Below are 22,974 nucleotides of genomic sequence, written 5' to 3'. Positions count from 1 at the left end.
CGTTAAACCAAGCTTATCCCCCTGTAGGCTGTGGCATTAATAGGCCACTAACACAGGGTCAGTGAGATTGCTTTTCTACTCGGCAATCCATTTTGTGACTGTCCAAATCATGACCTCAATTAGGTAAACTCAATTTGGTTCATCACAGGATTTTTTCCACTAGAAATCTAATGGAATCTCTAATCTCTTTTTTTTTATTAATGTTTGGCATCCTGAATAAAATTTCTCCTTTATTAGAAATAAATGTTCAAAATAATTTCAGACTCCCATCTACTGTGAAGAAAGAAATGAAGTCCAGTTTCTCACAGTGCCATTAAACAGATTTCAAACACTGCCCCTTCCCCTCAAGTGAGCAAATGAAAAATGGAATGATTAAAAATGTGTGTGATCATAATTTGAAATTTGTTTCCTTTTCTTCATATATAAGCATGTCATTTTCCCTTTAGCTCTCATTGTTTCCGATAACTTAATTACCGCACCATCAGTATCCATTCTTCTTGGTCTCAAAACCCTTCTTGCTAAATTTTTAATGGTATTTGTTTAAGAACAAAATTTCCCCTTTCTTTCAGAAGTATGAGATGAAATTCTTGTCAGTAATGATCAGATCAAAAGAGCACAGTAACCTGCATGCTACTTACAGTATTGTACTTGCTATGGCAACTGCTGCTGATATTTTAGATGTCTGTTTATTTCTAGGTGTGCTTGTCCTATCTCAACCACTACTTTTCCTTTCTGAAGGCTGAGTGACCAGAAAGGACATAATGTGAGGTACACGGCCCCTCATCTGTTTTGGGTTTTCCTCGAAGAAATATTCTTCCTCCCAAATGACATTTCTTCTCCCCTTCTCCCCAGGCTGGATCTGTTCCAGCAGCAGATTTTTGCAGTTTGCTAATAGAAAGATGAGGTTAGAAAAGTGCTCCTCTTTGTCCTCTGTCCTGAATGAGTTATACTAGAAAACTATTAGCAGTCGTAGGAAGCCAAGGAAGTCTGTTCAGTTCCTACGAGTGTTCTGGAGAGAAGAAAATCTGAAGTATGGAAAAATGAACAGTATTTGTCTGTACCCTGTAAGAAGTACTCATTGAACTTCTTTTCGACCAGCCAGGCACCACAGGCTCCTCTTGAGGAGGTACTTGAGCAGCTGTCCATGTTGAAGTGTAGATTACGAGTCAGGTTTGGTTATGCTTTCCTCCTTCCATGTCACAGTTTTACTCCAAAGCTGAGATTCTCAGATTTTCTGCATAACTTTTCACTGGCTGACTGTTTATTTTGTGGAAAAGAAACACAAGAAGGGATACCGTGCCTGTGCTTTTGGTTTAAGCAAAGAAAAAAAAAAAACCCACAAAACTTTAGAATAGATTGGTATTGAACTGGAGTGAATAATGTCAATTTTAGAATGTTGACACTCTAGAAAAGGCCAGACCTTTGCTCCTGCAGCTCCAACTGTAGAAGAGCAACAAGTAAAGAATGGGGCAGCTGAAATACAATGTTCCTTCAGGTACTGCATGTGCACAGGCCTTATATATGGCATGCTTAGCAACTCTGAAATCATCTCGGTACTCTTGGCAGGTGGCATACAAAGTGTGAATAATCCTGTCTCCAACCTCATTTACTGTGAGGAAGGAACGAGATTCTAAGCTAAAATAATAATAAAAAATTAAAAGGCTACAAGAACTGACAGCACATTACATTGAGACAAGAATAACCTGAAGCCATGTACATCAGCCTTGTGACAATGACCATAACAACAGAAGAAACAGCACTACACATTTGTCTTCTGTGTCATTGACTGTAATGAGGATAGGAAATTACGCTAATTAAACCCATTGTTTATTCTTTTTATGAAGTATTCCTGGTGGTTCTCTTCAGATGCTCTTATCCATGGTTGCCAAAGCCAATACTCCTTCATACTGTGAGAGCTCCTGGAATTGTACACACATACCTAGGGAGGAGTTTGTATTTAGTACTTTGCTAACCTAGTGTAACTGACAGTTTTGTTAGCAAAAAAATTTTCTACTGTCAGGCTGAGCAGTAGGCTACGTTAATTCATTGAACATGTCAAGTATCATATTTCAATGAGAGCTCTTTCTCTTAATACAAATTCTGACCACATGGTTCCCATAAATGGATTCCTAGTCCTTCCTGCACATTAAAGTGTGGTACATAAGCAGGTATTCTCCTGTTGTTTCTTTGAATCATTATGACTCACACCTTTTATTTCAAAGTATTTTCAAGGAGAGCTCATAAAGAAAAAAAAAAGAGATGAACTAATGTACTGTACTCTATTTATTTTTAAGAAACTTTAGCAGAGCCTGACTTTGAAGTCATTCTTCCCACAGATTTGTGGCTTTATGTCTCCTAATTGCATTCTACTGCCAGTTACAACCAGTTTCCTCCAGTTTTCTCATTATTCCTTGATAATCTCCCTCCTGCAGCAAGCCTATCTCCCTCTAGCATCCCCAGTTTATTTGGCTGGACAAATTGCTGTGGCTCATTCAGAGCACATGTGTGCTGATTTGCTGGCTCTTATCTCTGAGAATAGGAAAAGATCTTTCCCTCAGCTGAGGCAATAATTTGGATCTCTTTTCAATAGATAACTTTTTCATATTTGCAGAAATTTCAGACCTCTGAAAGCTATGCCTTTTTAAAAGTGACTGAGAAGTTCAAGAGTTGTTAAGGGAATCAGCCATATGGACAGGCAGCACAGATTTCGTCTTATGAGGAAACTGGAGAAAATAGCAGGACTCCAAATGAATTTGGGGCAAGGGAAAATTAGTAATGTTAATCTCAGATTTTTTTGTTGTTGTTTTGAAAATCTAATCAGTTTTAGAATTGCACGTGGACCTTATAATTTTTTTAGCTATTCATTGGTGAGGACAAATGTAAAATCTTTTTTTAATGAAAGAACTGACGAGCCTGTTTTGTGTGAATACTGATAAAGATTTTTCACCTTGCTTGTATTTATGAATATTCTCTAGGGGCTCTTCAGTGCCCCCATGAATAGCACACATCACTATCTCTGGCATAGGGGAAAAAAAAAAAAACACCCCTTAAAATAAATGAGGATCACTTCTGGAGAAATGATTAAACTTCCATCGTCTGACTGAGTCTATTTTTACTTTGACCACTACCATATGAGGGACAGTGGATAATTCTTTGGTGTTGCAGAGGAGAGAGGAATCCTTACCCAGGTTTGCTAAAGATGGCACAGGAAGATGGTACAGGTTATTATTTTCCCACCAGTGAAATAATTGGAGAATGGATCTGCTTTACCACTAACAAGGTGCCATCTTCTCCTGTGTTTCACACACAGAACATCGGTCTGAAGCCCTTGCTCTAGTTTGGCTTTTGTCCATTCGTTGTTTCTAAGAAGCCCCTCAGTTTTCTGTTGTTCTTTTGCTATCTGTCGATGTCTCCAAGCCATTTTTTTCTTCAGCTTTGATATTTGAAGCCCTAATTAATTTTCTTGGCTTATATAATTTTTATTTTTCTCTTGTGCACACTTTCTCAATAGTTTTCCTTCCTATACCCACCCAATTGGTCAAGGGAGTATATTTGTAATAGTTTATTGTTAACTTGTTTTACTACAGAAATGTGACACATACTGTATACATTTTTTGATCATATAGAAGTGTTGGCTTACTACAAAGTGTCAAAACCATGTACTGATAGGTTTTATATTCCTAATTGACTAGCTGGAAAAAAAATACTAATTTCAGGGGAACATACGATAGTTCAGTGCTGAGAAATAATAAACGTTAAGCTTTATGACTTTCTGTAAACCAAATCAGAGCAATACACAATACCAGATATTAACACTGGAAATGGACACTGGTGCTACTTAACCTTCTTCCAAAGTATTTACTGGGTTTAATTCGCAGTAGGGACTGATACGTGAACCCATACAAGAAGGGCATGACACAAAATAAATGTTTCCAACCAGATAAAACAACTGGCAATGCTCCACAATCCCATTAGCTCTAGTGATAGCACTCAGAGTCTTTAAAAAAAATGTCTATTGCCACAAAATATTATCAAATAGAATAGATCTTTTTTTTTTATTACATGGAAAAGATTAAGTAACCTTCTGAATATGCTGTATTAAAAAAAAAAAAGTTGAAATTCATAGAGTGAAAAATTATGAGCTAGGGTTTTTATAAGATTTGAAAGGTCAGAAGGGTAAGCAGATGGCTAGCTGTACAATTTATTGCACTTTTAGCAATTGTTTTGATGTTCCAGGTGAAACCTTGCAAGCTTATGAGACTGTAAAATTCTACGACCCTGCATTAGAGTGAGGATTATGGTCATAATATGCATGTGATTTTAGAGATCAATCTATCACCCATTTATTATCTGCCAAAACCTCATGGGATTCAGCATGATTAATATCTTGAACTATGATTTTTACTGTTCTGAAATAGCGCATCCCTTTTTCCGTCCATTTTGCATTTGTTTCCCCTATGAAAATAACACAAATAAGCTTACGATAATGAAGTGACACTCTGGTAATGCTGAATGACTTTTCAGCAACCTTTCAGTACTCAAAAATGACACGATTTTACAAGGCATGTAAAAAAAATATTAAGTAATGATTATTTCTCACGTATTCTCACATATAAAAAGCTATCCTTAGCAAATTCAGTATTATCAGAGTCTCAGGGCAGTACCTTGAGAGACGGTTAACAGCTTCAGTACAGAAGCATCAGCACAGGGCTCAGGTTTAACCAGTGTCTATAGAGCAGATAACGACAGTGATGCCAAACTGTTCCTTCTATTCTTACAGTAACCCTGTAAAAAGCAGTCCCTTCTCTTTAGATGCACTCTGTTCTAGTGGGTAAGAGTTCATGTGTCTTTACACTTATTTATTAAGAAAAGTGACGTCTAGCCATATAAAAAACATCTGAGATTATGCACAGGAATTAAGCCACTCTCTTGGGCTTGTAGCAGGAACTTCAGTGCAGTTCAGCTCAAGAATACAGTGAATTTGACTGTGACGCTTACATGACAAGCCCACCTTGCTATTCTGACTTTCATAAATTAAGCATGAGGTTGTGCAAGTGGATCCTGGTCCATGACTCAAGCTTTTCCTGCAGCATTAATAACGAAATAATGGTAAAAATCTCCTGGTGTCTCATAGGAGTTGAAGAGCATTAATGTCCTCTTTCTGTCTTGAAGAAATGATAAACATTTTTTCAAAGATGGTGCAGTTTCTGTGGTTGATTTTCCCAGGATGGCAAATACAAGGCATGGGAAAAATTCCAGTGTCTTGCAACTAATCCAGCTCAACTTTGGGTTCAGGCTCCTGTTCAGAGAACACTGACCAAGAACAGCAGGTGGGACAAACAAGGATGTCCATCAGTATTTTCTTAAACTTGGGGAAGAATAATCAAGAGGTCTATTTTCTCTCAGTTGAAGAGGTGTGCAAGTTTCACATGCAGTAGCTGAAGTTACAGTTTTGTGTATGTGGGGCTACACATCTGCAGTTAATAAATTATTACCTGTAAATAAATTACCCTGTTAATAAATTCAGTCAACACCTTGATTAGCTCTCATTTTTGACAAGATGACCTTTAATTTTTCAAGGAGCAGCTCATTCAAATTCTGGTAACAAAGTAGGTAAATTTCTTCATTCTAAACTCGTGTTTGAGAAGTATTTCTGGCTCTGAGCAGTGGTAGAGGAAGGAGTACGGCTCATAGGATGCCAGCGTTCTCCTCAAGATATACAGTCTAATTTTCAAAAGCTGGATCTTGTATTGTTCCTGAAATAAGGTGCAGCAGCTGTATTTAGGTAGATATCTATCCTATTAGGCAGCAAGGAGAACAAATGGAAATGGTAAGACCAATGGCTGTGCAAACTTTGTGCTGATGGAATAACTTACAGCTAGGTAAATGTAGGGGTTTTTTTGTGGAAGATGTTATTTTTTTGTCATGATTTTGTGCATTGAGCGTTGAGCTCTGGTTTGGGTTATGCTGGTGTAGGACTCCATTATGTTTTAGTGCATAGTGACTTGAAGTTTGTCACCTAAGGTGAATTATCAATAGTTAGCTTTCTGTTCAGACTCCATCGTTGCTATCTGCACAGTTTGAAATCAGACAGAGCCAAAGCACTGCATCTAAATGGTTGCTTTTCAAGTCATTCCACCCAATCTTTCCCCCTCCCGCCCTTGCCCTCAGTTCAGCACCTCCGTGTTCACTTGAGTTGGTGCATAGTTTCTGCACAAAAACGAGCAGTTAACTAAATGCTAATTAAAAGCAGCATGTCAGTTTATTGTGCTCAGTAGGAGCAGTCACAAAAGAACATGAACCTGAATTAATTTTTTATCTCTTTTCTTTTTCACTTAGCAGACCCCAGGAGGAATGAGGGAAAAGCTTATTAGGATAACACAAATGAAAATTTGAGATGGGCCTAAGAAGCTTCCAATCTTGTGAAATACTGTGTTAGAGCCTCCCAATACCAACACACTAGCTCCTCTGCCTATCAGATCAATATGCCATGACTTCTGAAACCCAAAACCTGCAAGAAGCCTCAGACTTCCGTTAGTCCTGGTACCATTAGTTAGTTATGGGCTTGGTCCAGTGAGGCTTATTGATGTTCTTGAGACCTGAAGGCATTCAACAACTCACAGGGGTGATCACTATCCATTCTGATTAATCCCCACATGCCTGGTCCAAAGTCTGTTGCATTCAATGAGGTTTTACATTTCGCTTCAATGGACTATAAGGTAAGCCTTAAGACATGGGATAGAAGCAGATAATGAGGGCAAGACAAAAGATAGATCAGATAGGAGAGTGTGAAAAGAACTAAAACATGAGGAGGAGAAGATCACCTCACGCATGGAGAAAACTCATTTGCTTTGTCATCTTGGGCCGGATTGTAATGCTTGTGGTTGCCAAACCCTGGGATTAAAGAAAAGAAAAACAGTTTGTTTATTGCTGGCAGCGTTCGAAAATGAATGTGTACAAATCAAGGACAGACTTTCACTGGCTTAGTGGACTCGTGCCCATTTGCATTAGCCAGAAATGTAAATCCACAGTTGTGGATCCATTTTTAAGGCTTCCAGCAGGAAGAGGAGAGTAAGGATTTTACTATGCTTTTAAGTATAAAAGAGATATTTCTTCTAGTGGCTTAGAAAATGTCAAAGGCTTGCTGCCTTTTTCTTTTTCAGTGAAGCATTTTAAATCCAAATGCATTCTTGAAGTTTAGTTTGCTAGCCTGTGATAACTGAGGAGTGCACTTCTGGGTTGATCCACCACGTTGTAGCACATGATTTTCATGAAGCATCCCACTCTGTAGGTCTTTCCCATCATCGTCTCTTACTGTGTTCCTTTGCTTGTCTATTCACTTGAGTCAGGTTGTATAGCCTTCTTGAGGTTTGATGAACACCTCCTGAATTAATAGAAATTTCACCTCCAGATGCTCCAGCTGGGATCCAGCATACTGTCAAAGGGAAATGTTTTTATCAACCTTCTCTTAACTCCTTGAACCCCTGCTGGCACCATTTAATGTATGAGATATCAATATGATAGGGTAGAAGAGGCCTCATTTTCAAGGAAACACTGGATCTCATGATGATGACATCATTCTGATGACCTCAGGTACACATAGGATAGAGTAATACTTCATATGAGCAGGCTGGAAAGCAGCTTCACCACAAGACAAGGGGATTCACACACTTCCTGACCACGTCTTTGTAGTTACAGTAAAATTACAAATGTGATGCCAGGACATGTATCAGTGTACAAGAGGAGGGTTGACAAGAGTTGAAGTCAGTAGAAAATATCCAAGCACATCGCACTGCCACACACCCTTCTCTTCCATAACTCTTACGTTGTTCTATATCAGTCATTTGTCAGTTCGTTTGGCTTTGTCTTTCCAGTCTATGGCTTTCATCTAGTTCTTAATTCCCTCTAGCAGAGAAAAAGCAGACTGTAATGAGAGGCCAAGACATCTTCAGATTTACCAGTGTCAAGAAGTATTTGTAATCCTTTGACAATCTGACCATATAAATCTAAGAGATTTGAATTGTTTCAGATACACGCCTGAGAAAAGTTACCAGGCTTTTACGCTTTACTCAATGATCATAAGAAAGATAAGGATCTCCAATAACTAATGGAGTTAATCCCTTAGTTGCAGATTCATCCTTCCAGCTTCAGTGACTCTGACTGAGATTATCTTCTAAAAGCTTCCAGTTTCCCTAGTCCTGAAGACCTCTAGTGTTCAGAACATTCTCATTTTGCTGGTGCAGGTGAAATTAAGGTTCCCACGATACTTCCTTATCCTTCTCAGCCAACTACTTCCACATGATATCTTTTCGAGCAAGCAATACTAAGAATGTAATGGTTACACTCAATTAAACCACTGACTTGATTAATTCCTTGATATCTTAGGCTATGTGTAAGCTGTTTCTGAATGCATAAAGTATTATTCACTGAATTATTACTGGTCAACTGTGGTATTTTAACAGATTAAAGAACCTCTCCAACACCAAGAGCAGCTGTTGTAGCAGGCTAAAAAAAAAAAATCAATGGGTTCTTTCCCATCAGATGGCACAAATCCCTTCATGATGACTGAAGTTTCTCATTGAATGCCAACGATCTATAACGATTCGGGACCACAGGAACAGAAATGCGCTTAGCCAAAGGTCTGTGACAGAGTTTTGAAAAGACATGCCATGAACTTTTTCTCTGAAATCATCAGTCCCTTTGAACTATAGGAGATTCTCCACCATTTATCACTTCTTATTTCCTTTTTATTACATGGTCCTGACAAACAGACAAGCACAGGTCTGACTTTACGACATGATCACACTAAGATTTCTGGGAGATCCCATTATGGAGGGAGCTCATTTCCTACCTACTTTTAAAACTTATTCTAATCTTTCTCTTTAAAATACATGCTATGCAGTCAGAAAACCATGTCTTCAACAAGTTGACGTATTGTACAATGAGTTTTACATAAGCTCAAAGAAAGAAAGATAATTGTACTGCCTGTATAAGATCCTATGCACTGTCAGAAATCCTCTTCTGCCAGTACTAGTACTTGTACTAGTGTCTCGGACAGGAATTTACAGACCTTTGGTTTATAAGCAATTTAGAATTTATTAAGGTAAGACTGCAAAATTCCTATTAACACATAATTATCAATTGATTAGTGAAGTGATTAAAAATTATTAATTATATGCTATAATGTTCAATAATGTTATAATCAAATTATAGAAAAGAGAAGATGCTTTTCCAAATGCATCAAAAAGGTTGTGCAAAGCAGCACAGAGTGGTTTGTGTGGCTAGTGGGGTGGGAAGAAATACCACCACCACAACTAGCCCTCTTTTTCCTGTTGTTTTTCTCTTCAAAACTCTACAGGTGCCTGAGTGCATGTTCCAGGTCTCCAGTGGGACAGTAACTGGCAGCTAGAAATGTCTGAAATGGTTTCAGCTCAGTGGAAATGAAGTGTGAAAACATGAAACGAGTTCATGTTGCTGGCATGAAATTATTTTCTGTATTTGATAAAGAGAATATTAGCAACTTGACAGTTGTTTTTGTAGCATGTTTTCTAGTAGAAAGCGTAAAATGGGTGAAAAGCACAAATGCTATTCACTGCTGTAATCATCTCATGAGTTCTAAAATATTGTTTATTCTGAGTGGGAACATATGTAGTCAAATTAATGGACATCTGACATTGTGGCACTCAGCAACAGTTCATTTTCACTGCACATAAAGAGTGTTTGTGGCTTATTTATTAGACTAAAATCAGAAAGATTCTTGACATTCTGGAATTATTATCTTTGATGGACCCAAGATATGGGATGGCCAAGTATAGATTAGAAAACCTGTCTCAGCTCTAACTCCTTGACATCTTTGAAAGTGTTACTCCATTCTGAGTACCAGAAGCATATTTGGATTGTGAAAATACATAAATTGAACTAGTAAATAACCCTTAGAACCATTATGATTTCTCGTTATGCACAATTTTAGCAACATATACTAATTTAAAACTATTTTAGAAGTAACTGAAGATAAATTTACCTGTCTGTGCACTAACATTGTTCCATCATAAAACATGATCTTTATCCCTTAAAATTCATTATTTAATCCTTGTATTGTAAATTAATGCTTTAAGAAAGCAGGAGCTGTGATGCTCATATGTGCCTCAAGCAGGTCTGTGTAGCTCTGTCAGGTCTTCACAAGCAGCTGTAAAGTTTTCATTGATGTAGTTAAAGTTAATAGAAAACAAGTCAGGATCCTATATGGAACATCTGTAGGTCTGACATGGTGGGTCTGGTGCAGCTGGAGGCATGTACCAAAGGTAAGGAATCTTCTTGTTTAATAATAATGATAAAAATTATATTAATGATATTAATGATATTAATGATGACGATGATGATGATGATTTTTAAGGGCCATATAACTTCGAAATAACTCCTTGGAGGCTCTCTGAAGTGTTAAAATTCAAAAAAGGGTGCATTTTTTTTATTTTGAAGGAATAAAAAATAAAGTTGCTGCTTTAAAAATAGAGTATCTTTGGAATTGGTCAGCTTTTTTTTTTTTTGAAAAAAAGTTAAATACCCACCTAAATGCTTTATGAAATATTATAATAAACATCTCATATAACTAATATAAGTTTCTTTCCTCTGTAAGTTTCCCGGACCATATTTGACACAAGGTACAGTAACTGCACTAGGCTTAAACCCCAAAGATTTTACCAACTGGTATGTCTTACTCCTTGAGCATTTTGTGTATTCTTTTTTAAGATAGTCTAGTTTAGATTTAATGTCAAGATTTATGTAAAAGTGTTAATGGAAACAAAGGAGAGCTAATATTGATGATAAAGGGATTTTTATATCTACCTTTAGGCTACCCTTAGGACTTTTTTTTTTTCTCTCTTGTTGAAAGGATGCACTTTGAAACCTTTCTGATTCTTTCCTGAGAAAAAGGGCCATGGTTACAACACAAGGAAAAAAATCAAAAGATGATCCAACATTAAAAGATCTATGTTAAAATTAGTAACACTTTCCCACAAGTAAAGCATGTAACAGCACATCTGGAGAGTGCGACGGGGTTTTAGAGACTGTCTAATCGTATTTTGAATGGTCTGATTGATGCTACTTGCAGACACGATGTCGAGGGCTATGAAAGAGGTAATTGCAGAGTTTCCATTTGCCACAATATTCCTTGATGGGATTTCTGATGTTAATAATTTGTCACGGTGGTTCATTGTCTTGCTGGGTGTCAAACAAAATGGAGATGCTAGAGAGCTGATGATTTCCTTTATGAACATCAGTGTCAGGACTGTGGAAACAGATTTATGATGTATATCAAGACACACATTTGGTTAGACTCTGGCCAAAGGGTAGCAGAACAGGGCGGTTCAAGAGAGACTCAGATGGTCCTGCCAGTTTTGCAGTATGCTGCCATAAGCCTCTCCATATTCCTATAATTCCCGGGAATCTCACCTCAAAACTATTTAAGGGTGGCATGCTTTCTATGTATATTATGAATCTACTCATAATTTGGCAAGTGGTAAGTGAGTTTGGGAGTGTGATTTACAGTCTGTCATAGCATTTTCCCTTCAGCTTACAAATTGTGGGGAAAGGTGTCTCTCCCAGAGATGCTTCCTCTCAGCAGAGTAATGCAAAAAAAAGCTGTCTCAGGCTGGTGATTTCCTATCATGGAGTAAACTAAATGTAATTTCTCACAGGTTTCTCTTCGGCTGCAGAGGAGATAATCTTGTTGGTGGAACAAGCTCTCAGGGTGCCCAGGGCAGGTCTTGCTTCTGCCGCCAAATCCTTCTACAGTTCCTCTCATACTATCTGGTATTTCGCTCTGCCTCATCCAGGGAGGGATATAGTGGGAATAAGAGCAGTTTTCTCCTCGTGCTGTCTTTGTGTAATCTGTTTGCACTAAAAAGACTCTTTAAGGCACAGACACATCCTTACCATAAAAATATGTATTGCCTAATATAGAGAGATTTTAACCTTGATGGAGGTGGTGATTTATTTATACAAATAATAACAAGTAATAGTCCTTGTTTAAGTGATATTCTGTGTGTTTTTACCAGGAAAAAAAATATACAGGAGAATCTATGAATGGTACTGGAATAGAAATCCTGGCATTTCTCGGTTACAGTTGTGTTAGGTCTATTTTATTTTATTGTTGTTCATGCATGAATAAAGGATAGGAAGGGTCACTGCTCTGCTCTGGAGGAAGACAGCTATTCCTCCTGTCATATCAGAGCATGGAAAAACAACCTAATGGTTAGACATATCATTGATGGCAAGTTCCAGGCATAAGCTGCTCTACAGAAAAAAAAAAACCAACAACAACCCACAAATGGACATAACAGGGAAAGCTGACTGTCAAAGCACATCTTGGTAAAATGCCTGCACAAGCTCAGGGAGTGTAAATAGAAGCAGGAAAAAAATAATGCAATGGTAAAAATAAACACAGTGCAAAAAGGTCATATTGTAAGTTATACAGCATTTTGGCCTCTTGCTGTGATAGTCAGAGGCTGCCATAGTATGGCCAACGAGCAGGGTAATTGTAAAATAGAAAAGACCACAAAAACAAATACGTGATTTGGCGACAAAGTTTAAATCACTATTCTGTGCTGATTCATTTGTTTCTGACCATAAAGATTAATACACTGGAAAAATAAGAATATGGCCTTAAGTATAGGTCTTTATTTTCCAGAAAATTTCAGTATGCCATATACAGTATGGATGTTTTTATTCTTAGTGATACATATTTTTATTCTCAGATTGCGCATTAATCCCTAAGGAGACGTATAGCCCATCTGGTGTGGCTTTCTGCCTGCTAACTGAGCAATTCCACCTGGTCTGTCTTCTCAACCACCACTGTTACAAAGAGGCTCAGGCAGGAGCTCATAGGAGGCACCCAGTTTAATCCATAGGATGTGCCTGCAGGTTGTTTATCTCAGGAGCATGTTCATGTATCAGGTGAAATCATACAGTATGTGGCTGTGATTAGCAGGCAAGATGGTGTAATACTGAACAAATAGCTTAACCAGTTTCCCTGGAGTGCTGAGATCCTGCTGGCTCCAGCTAAACAACGCTGCAGAGACAAAAAAGATAAAAAGTGGTAGAGAGAAACAAGGGGGTGCTATATTAGGAAGGTTTTGACTCAAGAGTGCATCACGGTTTGTTATAGGAAGGTAAAGATGAGAGTGAATGCAAGAAGGGAAAATCCCAAGGTGACAAGAGTGAAAAAGACATCCTGAGCGTGGTTGGTGTAACAGTATTCGGTGACTATGTTATTTTATTGCTTAGTGTGTTTTGTCAGGGTATAGTAATGATTTTCTGACAAATGCATTTTTAGTAGAATTTGGTAAGCTCTTGGAATGCACAGAAATATAAATGGATGAATACACCAGAAAAATGCAGATGACAGTTTAAAAACATATTAGAGCGCTATTTATTTCTGCTGTTTGTACAGCTCAAAGCAATAATTTCTGAAAAAGACGTGTCAGTTATTAATTAGAGAGCTGAATAATCACATTACATGCTTATTTTCCTGCTTTCTATTTCAGGAAGTATTGCCAGACTTTTACATTAGTTAAAAGTACATATAAGGCCAATGTCTTTGCATGAGTTGTGTGTAGAAACTTCTCCAGTATGACTATCTTAATAAGAAAGGCACAGACCCTGCAGTACCTAGTATGTCTGCTGTGGACCTATGACATTCACTGACATTATGTTCATTCTCTCTTAATTCAAAATAAACTTACATGTCTTTAAAAGAAATTTCACAGACAAGACCAGTGCTGATAATTATTTTTGTTAAGTTACCGAGTTCTTTTCCAAACCTGACTCTCTAAGGAGGTATTAAATGCTTGCATACAACAGCAAATACTATTTCTGAGTTTGCCTCCTCTGTCAGAGATAATTAACTCAGGAAGAAAGGTGAAATCTCCTTTGTGTGTTTTCATCCTGCAGTTCTTCATTATTCCAGACTCTCCACATGCCCTGAATGATATCAGACATCTTTGTCCAAATGCATTTTAGAGTTTCATAACAGGCAGATAGACATAGTTAATGATGTCACTATAATGGATCGTTATTTTTTAGTATAAGAGTCCCAGTACTTTTACATTTTCTGTCTTTCACACCTGCAATGTACAAGTTAAAATAAAATAGTTCTGGCTTATCTGGAAGGTGAGGGAAAATTTCAGACCAGGCTGTCACGTACTGCAGCACCATCTAACCAGACAGTGATAAAACTGAATAGTCTTATCTATAAATCACAATAAAGCTTGACACAATTCAACTCTGCCTTCAAAGCCCTAAGAGTGGATAGATTTTCCTATTAGAAATGAAACCAAAATGTATTTATCAGAAACATCTGGAGTCTGGGAGAAGTAAGCATGTATCATCAGAGGACTTTCTGTCTGAATTTAAGCAGAAACATCTATCTCTAGGTACCAACTTACAATAACACAAATAAAATGAAAAGTAGGGGATCGTGTGGAGATACAGATTCCCAACAGAGCAGGGTCCACCCTTGTGGCTTCACAGGACACTATTCCCACCAGGTCCTGCCCAGGAGAGGAGAGCATTCTGTGAAGTAATATCTATCAACACAGCCAGGCATTGGAAAAAAAATCTTGGGGTAAAATAAGGAAAGATTTGCTGCAGAGATGGGCTGAGAATGGTCACATGGCCAGAAAGTACCACAAATCTGTGTTTCCGGTAATGAAAACAAGTGTTCGCTTTGATCTCCTGGATCTAGCCCTTTTTAAGCACATGGGAAAGAGCCCGTGTCCCTCGGCTGGTCATCTCCTGATGTGATCTGTTTCTTGCTTCTTGTCCCAAGCCTGGGAGAGGATTAACAGCAATACTGATCATAGAAAGGGAGAGGAGATTATTTTAGAAGAAGTAGATAACTTCGAAGATTATGTTACTGAGGCAAGATTAAAAGATGGAATTCAATCTAACTTGCAGTAGGAGTGTTTTGCTGTGAGCAGGGGGCCTTTCAGTGACAACAACAGAAGACAGGATAAGCTGATCATAGCAGGACCATACCTTACATAATGAAACTCCGAAAAGAGACAAGTTAATGGTGGGATAAATGGGGTGAGATTTTATCAATAGAGATCTAAAAATACAGATGGCACTGTACAATAACCTGTAGGGGGTTCATCTGGAGCACTTCTAGAAGTGGAAGGATTTCTTACAGAAAAGGGCTTCAGCCTGGCAGTGAAAGGTCTGATAGGGGATGTAATTCTGCTCTTAGAGATAAAAATATCGGGCACTTACAGAAGCTTCTCATGGTGACAGGCAACACAGGCAAGAGAGCAGTCACCAGCAAACTTAGGCTGTGAATTAGAAAAATATTTCCACAATTAAAAAAAGGCCTGAACATCTCCTAATAGGACCAGTGTGGCAAACAACGCAATTAATGGGTACCATAGCACATATATGAATGTACTTCTAGGAGATGATCTTCTGAAAATGCAGAGAAATAGTCCTGGTGAATAAAGGAAATTGTCTTTTTGTTTAGGGTCTTACAAAGAGATGAAGACTATTACATCAGCTATATCTGCAATTTACTGAGTACCACAGAGTTTCTACCTATCCCAAGTCCTTCCTCAGCTTTTACTATCCCTAAATGCTACAGTTTCCTTCTTGCCTGATGATGTGCTCCTGTTTGCCAAGTGAAATATATGCTGGCCAGTGCTTTGGCCTGTTAACTAGTTATTCTTCCAAAGGTTAAATGTTCTCCAGTATTAGAATACAGCATTATTGCAAGACCATTTCCTTTTTTATTTTCCTTAAACTCAATTGTCCATGTTCAAAAAAAGATGCCTCTGTGTCTTTGGTAATTGACTGCATTTTGTCTTGAACAGTGATATATTGATTTTCCTGTGAAGAGCTCTTTCAGGTTACCATTTAGAAAGATGAGTTTTGGCAAGGCTCCATTAGAGTTCTTTGTATTGTTGCTTTTCCTACAGCTGGAACAGTGGACAGCCTTATTCCAGCATACAAGCTGCTTGAACCATTTCATCCAACCCCATTTCCTTTTTTCCACTTCACATTGGTGTGGTCCAAAGTGCCCTTATTTTGCTGGTCAGTTTATTCACCGGCTAACTGGAGGCAGTTTATCCAGTACTCCTGCTCTCTTCTTTTTCTCTAGAAATTTTATCTCCAGGATTTACCAGCTACATAATGGGCTGCAGAAATACTGCACAAATTGTACTGCTGTGACACTACAGCTGCAGTTTCTGCTTTCCTATAGAGAATACTTTCATTTTTAAACTGCTCCTTTGATTACCTTTGTTGAAGATTATCTTGTCCAAAGGCTTCAAAGGTAGGGGTGGAGGGGAAAGGGGGCAAGAAGGAACTAGGCTCTTATTTTTCTTTTTTAGTACATTAATTACACTTGGTCTGTTTGCATCAGGATATATGGAATAGGAGGACATAGACTTCTGATAGTACTTCAAATACTTACCCTGGAAAATTACTGAAGACAGAAAGCAATACAGCAATTTAATACAGCAATGGTATAGAAGTTATTTATTTGTCTGTTTATTGCACCTTTGTGCAATTGCACTTTTATGAATTCTGAGTTTTTCATGAAACAATGAGTGAAAATCAGAGAACCTATTTTTCACATGCAAAAATTCAGGAAGATTTTCTCCAGAAAATTTCTGCTTAAGTAAGTGAAGTCTGGTTTTGAGTTTTCCCTATGTTTGAGGAATGTAGTCAGAGTGAAAAATTATCTGAAGATATCAGGACTATGCTCCTGTGATGTTCCTGTTATTATCATTTTTTTAATGATAAGTTATATACTGTACCTATGGAGATGCTTCTCTGAAGCTTGTACTATAAGGTGTAGGAACCAGCAAAATACCAGGTAAATGTTCATGTTAAATAATGCTTCTAATCACACAGTTTTGCTGATTTCTTTTTATCGTGAAATATACATTTATTTTTAAAAGACTGGTAACTTAATATTTCAGCCTGTCTTACATTGTGCTTCTGCACTTTGTTAAAAAATATTATGTCCAATTGAAATTTATTGCCCTGTGTGAACAGTGCAGACTAAGTTGAGGGAGTACTCTTCCTAGCGTTTTTTAATGTTATCCTGGAAAAAGTTGTATGATTACAGTCCAGTATGCACATGAATTTATATATATATATATAGTTTATATATATATACATATTTATATATAGTTTATAGCAGTGTGATGGATGCACAAGTAAATTGACTATCATAACAGACAAGTAATACAGGCCAGACACACTCCCTTGGAGAATACAATAAGAAAAAGAAAGCTAAGATTATGGACAATGAGAAAATCATGGACAGATGAGTCTGACAGTTCATGGAAGAGATGAATAATTTCAGTTAAACGTGGCAGAGACTGGAAAAGAAAAACTGAAGACTACGACACAGCATCAATCTGTTGTTTATCCTAATACAAAAATTTCAGTTCTTAGTCACTGATGATATTCAAGCTCCAGATGACGCTCAGGTATAGAAGAACGTCATAACATGCCCTTCTATTAGATGGAAGTGTGATAAGGGGCATTATCAGGAAGGAAGAACAACAAGTACATACTTTCATAAATGAATTGCTGAAGGAAATTTTGAGTGTGTATTAGAAAATGTTCAACAAAGAAAAAGACCCAGTTCAGAATGTGGATGGACCTACACAGAGTCAAAACCAGTAACTCTAAATTGCAGTGATTTAAGTAGGCAGGGGATATTACTGGGATGAAGCATCACTTCAAAAATCATTCTTAGCAGGCATGATCCCTTGACCAATATAGGAGATGAAAAAAGTGAATCTTAAGCAAGACTTTAAGCTCTTGCAGTAAACTATAAATAAGAAAAAGAGACATTATTACAGAAAGGGTGGGAGAAGAAATTTTCATCGGCAGAAACTAAATAGTTCACCTTTGGCAGAGAGCAAGCGTGTCTCTCAGCATGCAGCACTAGCTGGACATTGCCAGCAGTGCAACTCTTTAGTAGTAGCAGTAGGAGTCTGTAGAAAATGTTTCAGTGAATTCCCAAATACCCCTAGGACTTCAGCCAGCTGAAGATGTGATTAAGGTGATTCTTCAATGACTTCGCAAGAGCCTTGTTCACCAGATACAAATGATCCCCACACAGACACGGGACAGTAGCAAAATGCTCAATGTCTCTCACTGTGCCCAAAACAGCATTCCTAGATTTTGACATCTTTCTGCCTGTTGAGTGTTAGAAACTACTGCTTGTGATCAAATGGAGTATTGACTATGCCATGTATTAAATTGTATAAATGTTTTTTTATGCCAGTCATAGACCAGACTATGCACCCAATAAATTCACAGGCTTTCCAGTGAATGACTGATGCATTACTAAGATCATATGAATCTGGTTGAAAAATGTGGATGAAGATGGGCTGCAAAAGATTGGAAGGGAAAGAATGTCCTTTCTTAACAACTTAATAAAAGTTATGAAAGATCATTCCAGAAAACAAATGATCAAGAATATGAACATCTAATGCCAAAAGGAAAATTAAAAAGTGGGACTATGGATGGTTGTTGTTTAATAAATAAAAGAGTACGTGGCTTAAGAATGATAAAAGTGTAATCAGACTAATCAAAGAAGCATACAACAATTTGGTATTAGCCTTAAGAAAATGCTGAACAGATCAAGTCCCAAACTTGATTCTTCTGCACCTTCCAGGGCTGCATAATGTGAATGCGGAGGATCTGGGAGAGAATTGTATTGCTTTTTCTTGTGGCTCAAAGGGTATTTTGAGAGTTATTTTAACAGTGTTTTAAGAGGAGTACTACAATCCAGTATACTTACCATGCAGACCTGACTTGTAACATCTACTAGATGCATTTTGCGTTAATAGCCCCATAATTATTCAGTGCTTGAGGCAAGGTCTGTTGTGGTACTCATAGGTACTGCTACAGAGCAAATAAATCATGGAAATTATGTCTTTGCTCCTTGTTCTACACATTTTAAATATATTTCACCTCAAGTCCCCAGTTTTGGAAGATATTTTTGTCATTATTTTCAATTGATTACATTAGGGATTTGGCAGTGATTTGAAATGGTCAACAACCATGAATACCTTTTTCTATGAAAAATTACATTTTGGAATCTAATTAGCATCACTGTGTGATATATGTTTAAATTAACACCTACATTCTCAAAGAGGTGTCGGGGGGTGGGGGGGGAGGGGAGATGTTGGATTTTTGTGAAACTAGCCCTGAAAATGGAATGAGTGACTAAAATAAGGAACAATATAGAAGTCATTGTTCGGTTTTATGCACAGATTCCTCTGACATATTTCTGAGCTGGATCCCAAATAACTGCTTTCATTCTCCTTCGAAAGGATGTGAAAATTGAAAAAGGACTGACGTGATTGTTTTTAGTCAGGAGATTAATGTTTTGGTCTTGGCTGTTGGGCTGTTGGACGCTGGATAAGAGCAAGTACCTATGGCAGAAACATCTGTGCCACGATCTGGTGGTGACTAGCAAATTCCTACCAGTGTTAAAAACATTCTACTGACTCATCAGGGCTAAGCAGCTAACTATAGACTAGTTTGTAAATACACTTCGGTATACGTAGTAAAATGGTTAGGCCAGAAACTACCTCTATGGTTTAGCCATCGACACTACACTCTGACTGTGACCATCCAACCAATTCTTTATCCACCAAACCATCCACCTAGCAAATCCATATCTCTCCAATTTAGAGAGAAGTATGTTGTGGGGGACAGTGTCAAAGGCTTTGCAGAAGTTCAGATAGATTACATCTGCTGGTTTTCCCGTGTCCACTGCTATGGTTACCCCATCATAGAAAGCCACTGGGTTGGTCATATAGATCTTGCCACTGATGAAACCATGCTGGCTGCCAAAAATAACCTCCCCGTCCTCCATGTGCTTTAGCATAGCTTCTAGGAGGATCTGTTCCATGATGTTCCAAGAGACACAGACTGGTGGTAGTTCCCAGTGCCATCTTTTCTACCCTTTTTAAAAGTGGGGACAATGTTACCCCTCTTCCTGAAACTTCTCCTGATTGCCATGACTTTTCGAATAACATGGAGAGTGGCTTGGCAACCACATTGGCCAATTCCCTCAGGACTCTGGGACGCATCTAATCAGCTCCCATATACTTACATATGTTCAGGTTCATCACGTGGTCATGAACCTCATCCTCCTCTACAGTGAGAGGGGCTTTACCCCTCTGGTCACCATCTTGTTGTCCACTAACCAAGGAGGGGGGTGAGGAGAATGGTTGTCAGTGAAGACAGGCAAAAAAAATAGTTGAGTACCTCAACCTTCTCCTCATCTGTTGATACAGGGTCACCATTTTCATCCATCAGTGGGGGTACCTGTAGAAGCCTTTCTTGTTAGTCTTCACCTCCTTTGCCAAGTTCAGCTCCAGCTGTGACTTAGCCTTCCTGACCCCATTCCTACACAACCAGGCAGCATTCCTATACATTTCCCAGGTTCCCTGCCCCTGCTTGCACTGCCTGTGCAGTTCCCTCTTGCTCTTCAGTTTGACCAGCAGGTCTCAACTTAGTCACACTGGTCTCTTCCCTTCCCTGTCCAATTTCCTGCATCTGAGGACTGAGCGCCCTTGTACTTTATGGAAAGCTTCCTTAAATATTTGCCAGTTCTGTTCTGCTCCCTTGTCCCTGAGGACCATGTCCCAGGGAGTCCTATTGAGTAACTCCTTGAAGAGCTGGAATTCTGCATTCCTGAAATTTAGGGTCCTGACTATGCTCCTTGCTTGCCCCATATCCCTCAGGACCTTAAAAAAAAAAAAAAAAAAAAATGAAGTCACTTTTGCATCATCCAAACTTGTGAAATTAGGATTGTTTTCACACAGAGGCAGTATGAACTTAATGTAACCCTGAAAAAAAATTCTGATGTAGTAGTAATCAAACTCTAAAATACTGATTTTGAAGGGTAGCTGCTGATATAAGCTGAACTACAGAGGTGCAAATGGCAATGCTACAATAAACATTCTTGTTCAATTTCCCACCTAACAGATGCAGCAGGGAGCTGAAGTGCTGCTTTGAATGCTGCCTCTCCAATAAGATGAGCTGCCTTTTGAAACCTGTAAATCTCCTATTAAGATAATTTCGTATGTTGATGTCTTGTATAAGATTTATAATGTTAGGATCATACTTATATTTTGAAACCCTTAAAGTATACAATACTTAAGTGCACTAAACCATCTTCCAGTCTTTATCTCTCTCATAAAATTGTCTTCCCATGAGAGGTAGAGCTCTGCTCTCTGCCCTTTTCAGTATATTTACCAGGTTGAGTTTTTCATTCAAAATCATTTTATTCCAGACAGTTTAAGATTCCTTTTAGAGTTGATTGTGATTTCCTCTTCCCATTTCCCTTCTCAAGCAAGATTATACATTCATTAATCAGCCTATTTTTGTTTCAAATCCGTTTCTTCAAAGATGGGGGCTATCTGAGGGCAAACCTTTCTTAGAAATTATAGGTTATCTCTTGCATGAAACAATCGTTTAAATGATGCCTCTGTAATCTCTTTTCCTAGCCAATTTTGACGATGATGGCTGACAGAGCTATTATCAGTACAACTGACTCGGAATAAAAGGAAATGCAGGCATTGTCTTGTTGGCAATTTTATGAGCAAGCTGAGTGCAGGCACAAAGAGATGGTCATTGTTACGAGCAAGAGTTGGGGGGGGAGAGAATGGGAGTGTGACAAAGAAACACTTCTAATTCTTTCCAACAAAAACATCTCTAAGTCTTCCTTCTGGCCTTTTATTGAAGGAATTCTTGCTAGTGCTAGAGGGTGTCTGCAGTCAGAGGGCCCATTCCTTCTGACTTTCCGTAGTCATCAGCGGTGAGGATGGAACTGACTCAAAGCAGTTTTTGTACACTTAAATCAATGAATTTACAAGTGAAGGTGGCCCATTTACAGGAACATACAGAGAATAAGATGGGGCTGGCCAGTCCCTATCATTTCCTTGTAAGTGTTTTATCAGTTGCAACCCATTCCCTTAGTATAAAGGACACAAAAACATGACAGCAAGTAATATCTCAGCTGGTATACTAATCTTCTTTATGTCAAGTCATTAGAGACCTACATTTAAAACATGCATCTCCAGTTCTACAGTAATGGAAGATGGCAGGGAATTGGTTTTGTCTTTTTTGTGCGTTCAGATTGAATGACTGAGATCATTCTAAGTTACTCACACTCACAGCTGGCAATATTACTGTCTAATAGCAATTTGGCTGTGAAAGAGAGGTCTAGGAAATCAAGTTTGTTCCTATGCACCATCTTTTAAGTTTTTGTGGCCACTGACATTTTCAGGTTTCCAATATTTTTGAAGAACAGCATAAATTCCTCGATGGGGAAAAAAAAAGGGGGGAAATTATATGAGAAATACTGCCTATTCTTTGTGGTTAATTCCTCCCCATAACTATAGGGTAACACAATCCACCAACTACAAATAATTTGTCATCTGCATATCTGTATCACCAGATTCTCAGCCCCATTTTCAATAGTCTCATTTTGGAGTTTAGAAAATAAGAAACTTGTCTCAGCAATTCTTAGGAAAAAATATTCGTTCTTTTTTTAGTGAATTTGCATTAGATAAAAGATGAATGATACAAGTCAATAAAGCGTCTGCCTCTTAACATTTGCATGAGGAAATTTTGGGGGGGAGCTTTAGCAGAACAGAGGAAACTGAATGCAAATTGAAAAACTAGACTGTCCCACACTCTGAGCAAAAGAAAAGCGATATTTTCCTTGTCTTCAGTGGAAGACAAATAATTCTAACCACCTGCCGGTCAAATATAATTTAAAGAGCTTCCCTGCAGTCTGGATTGGCATGCCTAGTTACTGGTTAGAAGGACAATGCTATTTGATTGATAAATAGTAAAGAGGGTAACTCAGCAACAGTAAAGGGAGTTATGTTCTCTGGCAGAGAGAGGAGTATTTTCATCCATTTTTCCTTTCCTCTTGGAGCA

This window comes from Cuculus canorus, chromosome 6, assembly GCF_017976375.1.
Source record: "Cuculus canorus isolate bCucCan1 chromosome 6, bCucCan1.pri, whole genome shotgun sequence".
NCBI lineage: Eukaryota > Metazoa > Chordata > Aves > Cuculiformes > Cuculidae > Cuculus > Cuculus canorus.
The sequence above is the reverse complement of the archived record's forward strand: the minus strand, read 5'-3'. Positions refer to the sequence as shown.